This window comes from Pholcus phalangioides, unplaced genomic scaffold (assembly GCF_987345545.1).
Source record: "Pholcus phalangioides strain wild (caught in Gottingen) unplaced genomic scaffold, Ppha-v1.0 ptg000015l_1, whole genome shotgun sequence".
In the NCBI taxonomy this organism is placed as follows: domain Eukaryota; kingdom Metazoa; phylum Arthropoda; class Arachnida; order Araneae; family Pholcidae; genus Pholcus; species Pholcus phalangioides.
The window spans coordinates 97,526,917-97,538,073 of record NW_028301608.1 but is presented as its reverse complement, the minus strand read 5'-3'; positions in this window follow the sequence as shown (position 1 = coordinate 97,538,073).

Below are 11,157 nucleotides of genomic sequence, written 5' to 3'. Positions count from 1 at the left end.
CACTGGGCACAGGAATGGCTAATTACGGCACTGATATCCACCCTGTATTTTATTTTATATAATGATATACAATGTTTTTCACATCAACTTTACCACGTTGAAACCAAAGTCCACCAGCAGATGCGATACCTCATAAATTGATCTTGGATTTAACCAGAAGCTGTATTATATCTCTTCATCTCTCAACACGCATAATCTTATATAATATTCCCCAAAGCAGCTAGACAATACAGAAATGTGAATGCGTTAGATGTTTATTCAAACGTGTTCATTACGTCTGCGGCTAAAACCAGCCGCAGAAGCTGGAACGGCATGTACAATGGACCTAGTAGAGGATTCCGTAGCTTGAAACAGTTGCGGCGAAGTAATGTATAATTCATTTCAAGCCTCGTTAACCAGTAGCTCGAATTTCTAAACTGTTAGAGAAGGTTAAAGGACCATTTTAATCCTATGAAAATGAGAAAGGGTTAGGCTAAAACTGATCGCTAATGACCCGTTAGCACTAGTGGCTGGGTGGAGACAGATGCTTAATGTTTTTGGATGCGTCACACATGAGGTGAGTGCGAATACATTACCTCACTTTTCCAAAGCGGGAATATAAACGCATATACAAATAGCTACTAAATAAATTCTAAACATCATGACTTCGCTAAACAGCTATGAAAGTCATTCTGATTAAATGTCTAAATCGACGAGGATTCTCAGTAACAATAATACAGGGTAGCTACAAATAAACTGGCACTACTTAGACGTATGTAGTTCCCATTCTGAAGGAGGTATTTTTGATGAAACTTGGTAGGTATATATAGGATGTATCGACCGTTTGGAAAAATGCAAATAAAAATTAATTCAATTTCTGAACACCACATGAAAAGTGGCGTTTTTAATATCACAGTTATTCTTTTCCCCTTGGTCCAAATATACAAATACAAATACAACGCCACAACAGGCAAATTGTCCAACGAGGTGGCTGACGTAAGAACATCATGGATCCCCGAGCCATTTTTTGGAAGCCCTACCTACTACTGCTACACCACACATGCACCACACATGAGAGTTGCCACGGGACAAAATCGACGACAACATTTTGAAGAACCTATGGCTCCAGCGGTAGCCTACGACCATTCAATCTATTCTTTCCGCCTCCACCGAAGAGTTGACGCAACTTGTCACGCTGGCAGATGAAATCCACGAAGTTGCCGCAGATCCACGAGCGACGTATTCTCTCGCGAAGGATAACGAATCTTCAAATGTTGCGGCGATTTCGCCTCTCATAACGGAGTTGCAAAAATAAGTTTCCGATTTGACAGAGCAGGTAAATCATCTAAAATTTCGACGCTCATGATTGACATCACGCTACCGACGTTCATTTTATAGGGGCTGCAATACGTCGAAATTTCGCATCGGAACTGAACGATGGACATTGTTATTATCATGATTGTTTCGGAAATTTAGCTCGCAAATACAGAGATCCTTGCATATTTTCTCGAAGGCGGGAAACGAGTAGCAGCTGTCACTCAGCAACCAGTAGGTGGTAGCTTACCTCTTTCCAAGTCACAGGCTACACGTTTACAACAGGACCACAAATCGCCGATATTTGATCAATACCGGCAGTGACGTTTCATGCGTTCCGGTAGGTCGTAACTCGCAAAATCGCAATCTCGATCCACTCCAACTGTTTGCCGCAAATCAATCGAGAATCAAAACTTATGGTACCGAACTCATTAACTTAGACCTTGAGCTCAGGAGGTGCTTCAAGTGGAACTTTATCGTCACGCAAGTAGCCGTTCCCATAATTGGTTCTGATTGGTTCTTCGATATTTTGGGCTCTTAGTCGACCTCAAAAAGGTCTGGTTGACCCTATCACCAACCTCAGCATCTCCGGCATATCTCAAGCTTGTTCCCGATCTATTGTTCGTGTGATTGACGACTCCTCTCACTACCTAATTTGAAAGAGATCCTGATTTATGAATTGGGATAACCTCATTAATTTTCCAGTCAGAGGACAAATTAGATGAGTTTAATGAGACATTGAAGATAATTAAAAGATTATTAGAAATTCCATCAGCGCAAAATTTGAGAATATGATTTGGTATCCCATCGGGGCCAGTGAAGTGGGGTTTCAATTTTTTTAAAAGTTCAGAAATAGTGCCTTAGGGAAGAAGACCGGACTAGTGTTCAATAATGAATCAGAAAATGATTACTGAGAAGGAGTTTCCAACATCTGCTACATTTTGCTACAATTTCTGGCCGTTTGCTATATTTTGCCACAAAAACGCCGAAATTCTTCAATTCTGAGCTGATAACAAAATTCGCCAAAAACGAAATTTTCTCTTGAGAAAATTGGAAGTTGCATCACAATAGAAGCTGATTTTTTTATGTTTGTCCTCCCCGTAATTTGATTTCTTGGGACCACAAATAGAATTAGCTTGAGGCCCCCCCCCACCCCAGGATTCGCCGCTGACAACGGCAAATCCTGAAGCTTCCAGGAAGCTTCCGACAACGTACAAAATAGGGTCAAACTATGCAAATTGCAGCTCTTCCGCAGGACAGTGGGAAAAAAATGATTTTTTCAATGAAAAAAACGATTTTCCATGACTGGTTGTATTTGACAAAGCATTCGTGTATTCTTTAACAGAATGGAAAAGTTCACGAAAGAACGTATTATCGCACTGGAAAAACAGCTATGACGAATCTACCTTCACCATCAGGAGTTCTGACTCAAAAGCTGTCGGTGAATTTGGGGTATCTACGATCATGGAAAAGTGACGAAATAAGAAAAGGCTCACGAAATAAGTGAAAAATTGGGAGTGAAAACGGATGTTCTCGAATTGAATTTTTTGTGAAAATAGAATCACACATTCTACATATATTATTCCTAATAGTTTAATCATTATTTTCTATAGTTTTTATTTCTATAGTTGAAATTGAAAATAATTTAATTCTATATTAATAATCACTATTAAATTTCTTAGAATTTCTAATAAATATTCTAAGAATGACCCATCAAAAGAAATTATCTCAAAGTATGTTGAATCAAACTCAGGTAATGATCAAGAGTGAACTCAAAAAGAAACACTTATTTTAAATATGAAATGGGTAAATTCTGGTAAAAGAAGCAAGATCAAACGTTCAAAAATGCTTGAAATTGAACAAAAGCTCAACTTAGACTTTCATCAGCGGCAAAAACAAGAAAAATAATTACTTTCCTAATGAGTGTTTCAAGTCTCTCCTCTGGCTATTTCTTTAAAATTACTGAGTTTATACGCTAAAAACACTCATTTTCAAATTATGTTTTAAAATGCGAAATGCCAAGTGTTAAAATGTCTCTATGTTAAAAGCCTCTAACTTGTTGATATTGTAGAGAATGTAAAAACATGAAGATCAAGAAGTCTCTCAAAATTTTTTTGATTAAAAAATTAAAAATAATAATAGCTTGTTGTAGACTCTAGAGGAAATCTCTGTGTATTTTGTTCCTTGGTGGAGGGGCTCCCCGTCACCTACTGAACTGCGATAACACTGTTTTTTAAAGTAAAAAGTAATCCTGTGTACGCTACTGCATAGATGTATATAAAAACTGTACATTTTATTTACTACCAAAATTTTTAAGTCCTACAAAACTGATAAATGCTGCTACAAAAACAACATTTTTACTGCTACAAAACTAATTCTTCTAAGTTTCTATTTTCCACCCCTGCGATTAAATTAAGTGGCGATGTGAAGGTGAGAAGTAAGGTCGATGTTATCAATTTTAAGGAAAGACGGGCCCAGCTGATTTAGGGCGAAGAAAATTCCAAAATTTTGAGGGGTTAGTTTTAAGGTATTGAGGATAACTGGAAGTTGCAGTTTACTCAGAAAAGGCAGTCAAAACATCTATCGTTCTGAGCAGTTCATAAAATTTAACTGATCCGCATTATAACTGCCACAGTGAAAATATCTAAATCTTCTGTAAAATGCCCCATCTTTTCTCAAGAACAATATTTTTTCCGATTTTTTGCAGGTGAGAGCGCTTAGCCCTTATAGGTTTTCTTGCTTTCCTGTCTTGTTGTTATTCAATACAACACAATTAAACATTTTTTTTCTAGTCATCGGATAATACGCTATTCATAATTGAATGTTGTAACTGCTGAGACTGTCATTCATGTCTGATAAGCATGTCAGTGACGGTAGAAGGTAGATCATCAACCTGATGAACTACCTTTTAAATGATTTAATTTCTCTAGAATTGTTTCATCTATTACCTTCTTATGAGATGTTAAAATGCAGAGAAAAAAATACTAATTTTATTCAAAAGTGTACACTTGTATGATTTTGATAGAAATTCATGTGAAGCTATAGATATGTGAAGCAATATATTAGATGCTGACTCAAAATATGGTAACTATGTTAGTTAAAACATACTAACCTCGACTTTGGAAGACTTTGAGCATATGTTTGTCTCTGACCAGTAAGACGGAAAAAAAAACTTCAACTAGACTGGTAAAGAGCAATCCATTACCAATTCGTACCGCTTATCAGCGACACGATGCATTGAATGGTTAAAATGAGTATACAGGTTGTCCTTTAATGCTCGTGCGACCTTTATCTTATCAACCGTTCGTCGTAGAGGTATGGTTTCAATTTCAAAAATGCTCAAAATGTGTTCAAAAATCACTCTGTAGCAGTTTTGAGAATGGAAATACAGTATGTCATAACATAAAAAATCTAAATTTCATACGTTCCTCCCCCCTATCCTCTAACTTCCAATTAGTAAGTTGTTGCCCCATCTTTTCTGAGGCCAACAAAAAATTTCACTTTTCTAAGTGCAATATTCGCTGAGATATTCGAATTCAAAAATGGGAGAAAAGTTGGAAAAGAGCAGCACAGATGAGGGAAAAGGGACTTGTCCGTTAGTTTTTGCTGTCCTTCCCCAACTTTTCTGGAATTCTCAATTCACATATACTATCGAATATTGCACTTACAAATGATGATTTTTTTAAATTTCTGTTGGACTCTGAAGAAACAAGGCAACAATTTCCTAATTGGAAGTTAGAGGTCAGAGGGGCCGTAAAAAAATAATTAAGATTATTTTTATTTTGTGACACTGTTTCCAGTCTCAAAATTGGTACAGGGTGATTTTTGAACACAATTTGAGCATTTTTTTTTTAATTGAAACTGTATCTCTACGATGAACGGCTGAAGGTCGCACTAGCACTTACAGGAAACCAAGTGTACTATCTTTGTTATGTTCTGGGGGATAAAAAAATAGGCCGAAATTATTATGGTAAAATATTTTTTTGTATGAAGCTGCTATACGACTTTTTTTTAACTGAATCAACTGAAACTTCTCTAAAACATGGCATTTCTCACTTATTTAATTAACATAATGAATATATGAATTAAAAATGAAAAATTAAAAAATTGAAAGGTAAAATAATTATGTTCTCTGAAAAGATGTATTAATAATTTTCCTTTACAACGAGGGAACTGATGTGTAACCACATAATTCAATATTAGAACCGAAAATTCGGAACGCATGATAAATTGTGCCTTTTTGTTTGCCTTACCATCATCAGATACATTTTGCTTCCCGATGACGATAAAGCAAAAAAGGCAACAATGGGGGGGGGGGGCGGGGGTCCTTAAAAACGAACTCTCTTTTGTTCCATCTCCTCTATTTACATTGTTTTTGCTTGGTCCGATTGTCTCGTTTAAAATTTTCAGCTCTAATATTTTTTGTTATTAGTATCACCTGTTTGTTATAGAAACCAACTGTTCTTTAACCCCTTCGCGTACAAGCTTTTGGAAACAAATATGGATGATCTCTATTTGTCGTAGCGGAGATGAAATTGGTAACCTTGCTAGCACGTTTGAGAAGAAGGGAGAAAGAAAAATAAATATATAGAAGAGGTAGAACAATATAGTAGGTAAGAGAAAGAGATTACAGAGTAGATTTCTCTCTTCATTCTCACCCTAAGTGTTCTCTTTCGCTTTTTAGGCCAGGATTACCCTGCAAACTCACTTGTTTTACATTACATTTTTAGGTGTAGCATTTTAGACGAGAGATCATATTTAAAAATATTTTCATAAACATTTTGAACAACTTTTTTGGTGTTAATAAGTCGATTAACGAAAATTAGTGAGGATTTCAATTATAAAGTGTTTTTTTTTACATTCATTTTCAGTATTAGATTTAGAAGATCGAAACTTTTTGCCTCCATTGTGAACAACATTTTTCATATTTTGGAAACATCAGTTCCCCCCCCCCCCCCTTCCTCCAGTACCATTTAAGAGAAGTTTATAAGGAAAGTAACAATATGAAAAGGGAATATCTACGGAAAGATATGTATACGGATATGAAGATCGAAAGAGTAGTTAGAAAACCAATGACTCATGTAAAATTACCGATTTTCTAAAAAAATGACAACACCTAGAGAACGAACGAACCTATCCAACGAAATGTTCAGCACTTCAAGCGCGTGGGGCATTAATTTCTGAATGAATCCTAATATTTTTTAACATGTAGCGAATATAGCGAATATATTATAGGTCAGTGAGAGAGAAATGAATTGAATATATTTTTGTAGCATCGATTAATATAAAAATTTACCTAATCAGTTTGTTATAAAGTAATAAATATTATACGCCCCACACACATACATATAGGGATATAAAAACAAAAAACACAAAGTGTTAGATTAAGATTCAATTAATCGATTAAAATTTTTTGATTAACCATTTGAGAAATTTTAATTGATTCCCAGCCCTATAGTAATAATGGATAAATAATGTATTGGATGGCATCCTGGAACAGAAACTATTAATTTAGTTTCATGTATATAGATCTACGAAAAACGGCACGAAATTATTCTGTACTAAAACTAATTTGTATTAGGTAGAGAGACAGAGAAAATGATTCTTTATTACTGCCATCTGTCGAGTTGAATGTGAATCAACTCTGATATTAACATTGGCTGTATATTCTTTTTTGTTTGGCTTGAAATAAGAATAAAAGTCTGGTATATTAAAGAAAAATTCTAAAATTGTAAATTTCTTTGGTTTTGACTTTTTGAGCTCGATTCTGATTTTCTTTGACGTTCAGTTAAGATATAGAATAATAATATTTACTGATTTTATAAATTTTGTTCTAGACATATTTTGATGTCAGTCTTCAAATGTCCGGTATAGCGAAACCGGGCATTAAAATATTAAAAATTGAGATAAAAAATCAGGGATTGCACTAATTCTAATATGCTAGTCCCTTGTTAAGTGCACAAATTCCCATCGTTGAAATTACACTTTTCCTAATGGAAAAGGCTACAGAGAAGATAGGGCCTAGGGTCGGTACTTCGAACAAACGGCAACAGTTTAGACCCGAGTATACTCAGTGACGGTTCGTGCTCCTCAGTGTACTATGTAGTCGTTTTTATATTATTATTATGTGACAAAAACACAGCAAGTAGAAACTGACACAAAATTCAAAAACAGAATAAAAAACTGGTACAAGAAGACACACATAAATGCTTGATTAGGAACATTCACTCTGCGACCCCACGCAGGTGTTTTTTTCAGTAGGTCTACAAAAAATAATATCTTGGCACATGACAACCATCATTCATTTTTCAAGAATTACTTAATTTATGTTAATAGTAATTTAATCTTTTTAATATCAAGTAACACACAAATTATATTTACATTCTATCTCATTGGTGTAATCAGTATTTCTTATATATTACCCAATTTCCTCCCTCTCCTTTGTGATTATATAAAGTTTTAAATATATTCATGCAATAACATACAGAAAAAAAGGGGGGGGGAAACAAAGAGATAACATACAATGGAACTTCGGTTAACGAGCTTAATCGTTCCGCCAAAGTGCTCGTTATTCAAAGCAAACTTCCCTATAGGAAATAATGGAAACGCATAACTCGTTTCACAATTATTCATTCACATAAAAATGACTAATAAAAACGGCATTCAATCAACACGATAATAATATATAATACAATAAAATATACATAATATGAAGAACGCCATAAATAAGCATGCAAATATGGTAATGTTTACAAATGAACTTTCTCTAAACGACGAGAGGAAGAGGAGGGCTATCGTGTAGGATCTATTTACAGACTCACTGTTTGCAAACTTTTTGTGTGACTTTGAAAAAGATCCAATGACACTTGCTTTTACCTTCTTTTATGATTTATGGGAAACTGAGGTGTTCGTTCTTGGACAGATTCATTGCTCGCACACTGGTACAGCTGTAGAAACTGATATATGGGAAACTTTATATGGGTAGTTCTTTTGTAAAAAAATTTCCACAGATTCCCGCATTCTACACATCTCTCCAATCTCATTTTATGTGAGGAACTTCTCCTTACTTCTCTCTCCATCAGATGAGATACCGTCCAAAATTCTTGGTGGTGCGTGCAAAAGAGATCCATCACTTCACCTACCGTCAACTCGTAGACATTTTTCACCACTAGTTCTTGGATGCCATCCTCATGCACCTCCAGCCCATGGTCTTCCCCAAGCACACAGTCTCTTCGACAAGTAGTGGCTCCTGTTCGTGAGTTAGCCCCTCTCCCCCAAAGTCATATTCAGTAATGCGAATCAGCCCACAGTTTTCTCCAAGCGCATGTACTTATGGCCACAATGCTACATCTAGTTTCGTATCATAAATATTCACACTCGCACGTGTGATATTTATGAGTTTTCCGAGTGAGACACGCCAACCGGAGACTTTGGAGAGAATATTATCCACAATTGTCTCTCCATAACATGTGTGCGAGTGAAAGCAAAAAACCATCAGTTCCGTAGAGATAACGTAGCAATAAATAAACAAAGTGCAAATTTTTGCTCACAATACGAATCATCGCTCGTTAACCTAATCTAAATTTGTCAAAATTGTTGCTCGTTAAGCGAATTGCTCGTTAACCAAACCGCTCCGAAGTCCCACTGTATTTGTATTTACACTGTGCAGTGATTGTAAAGATCAATTTCATTACGTATAAGTGAAATGGTCAAATTCCAAAAGGGCAATTACTCGCGATTTATAACAAAAATCTTTTATACTTAAATATAAATACTCAAATTTTGACCAAATCATCGTGAGGGACATTTCTTTTGGGTTTTTTTTTTTTTTTGGAAATCCTCAAGTAAAAGAAAACATTTATTGAATGCAAAATTATGTTTTGAAAAAATATAATTGAATTATTAAACGATGAAAAAGGTTTTATTAGTTGTATTAAGAAACTGTCGTCAAATGCTTTTATATTATTAAAAATATATCTAATTCCATGGTGATATGTTGAACAGAATACTCTGAAGACCAGTGTTTTGTTCAACTTTTTTACAACTGTGAACCGGTTTAATAAAGTTGAAAAATTCACGGGCGAAAATGGAGAAATAATTTTTTGACTCGGGGAAAAAATAAATTATGAGGAATAATTTGCAAACCGGAAAAAAATAAATAAATGGGAAAAATAATTAACTTATGAACTGGCAAAAAAAGAAGAAACGGGATAAATAATTAACTTGTGGGCTGGCAAAAAATAAATGAATAAATGGGAGAATTAAGGTCTGTACCAGCACAATGGATATTATAAATCGAAGAAATAATTTGCGGACCTGCCGAAAATTAATAATTCTTGGACCAGAAATAATTTGCGGACTGGCAAAAAATAAATGAATTGGAACAATGCTTCGCCGACTTGTTGATTGCTGAGACAGAAAATGAAAACCAATTATAGAGACGGTATACAATATATATATAAATTGAATCTAAAATTAGTCAGGCGCTGGTTGTATTGATCGAAATTTCTCACCGACTCAAAAACACAATTCCAGACTGCTTTGAATAAGACCACGTATCATAAACACCCTGCATCTCTCTTAATTAATTAACGTTTTAACGGTCAATGTTCCCAACTAGGAGCATTGTTTTTATTAATTAGAAAAAAAATATATGTTTTCTTCGTAAAAGCACTTGATTTGTTTTTCCTGAAACTATAAGTTTGCAAACTTAATTTCCAAAACAAATTTTTCATTCATTTCAGCATTTTTGAAATAAATTGAATTTTTTTTATATATAAAAACGCGTTTTGGAAGAATAAAATTTATTTAATTTTTTTTTGTTTTAATTTTAATGTTGTTTCTATAAACATAGGCAAGTCCACGGAAAACATACTATAAAAAATTTTTCATGAATTTTATTGTTGATGTCCCTAAATCCCAGCGGTTTCCTATTACTTTCAGTCGTAGATCCCCGGAAATCTTGGTGTCTACGATGGACCTCCCATGCCTCGGACAAGCAACATGTTTGTGTTTTGACTTCTAAATACAAATGCAACGCCACAACAGGCAAATTGCCCAACGAGGTGGCTGACTTAAGAACATCATGGATCCCCGAGCCATTTTTTGGAGGCCCTACCTACTACTGCTACACCACACATGCACCCCGCCTGAACCCCCCCCCCCCCTGCGGAACCTCTAACGAATCGGTACATGCGGGAATGTGCGTGTACGTGTTATGAAACCTGACGTGAAGTTTTTTTGTTTCTCTGTAATGCTTGTTATGTGTAGTGCTGCCATCTGCCACCAGTTTTTCTAACCATGAGTGAAGTGTTATGATTCAATGATTTATCGTTGTAGGACTGTTGCTCTCTGTGGCGAGACTTTTTAACGGGGAGATCGGCTCGCATTTGCGCCTTGAAGTTGGGAACCACAGAAAACCAACTTCAGCCGACCACCACTGTGGGGTTCGAACCCGGATCCTCGTATCGCGAGTCCGTCACTATAACCACTCGACCATCACAGCGGCTAAAAACAACATGAATTTTATACATATAGATATATGCACGTGACCATAAATTCAGTGTGAACGGAAATCGAATTTCTGTCATAAGTTTATCAATATTTGAATTCTATACTTTTTGGCAATTATATTTGTAGCTCACGGTATTAATTGAATAGAATATTGCTAAACCTTTGGCACACAGCGCTTCATGCAATTCATTCACAACATCAAAAACTACAGCCGTCTGTCAGCGAGAATATGCTCGAACAATGGAGAACTTTCTCCAGTACTAGTAAATGTAGTGACCCCACCGTCACCACAGTGGGTAGTCAGTTGAAGTTGGTTTTCTGTGGTTTCCAACTTCGAAGCACGAATGCGAG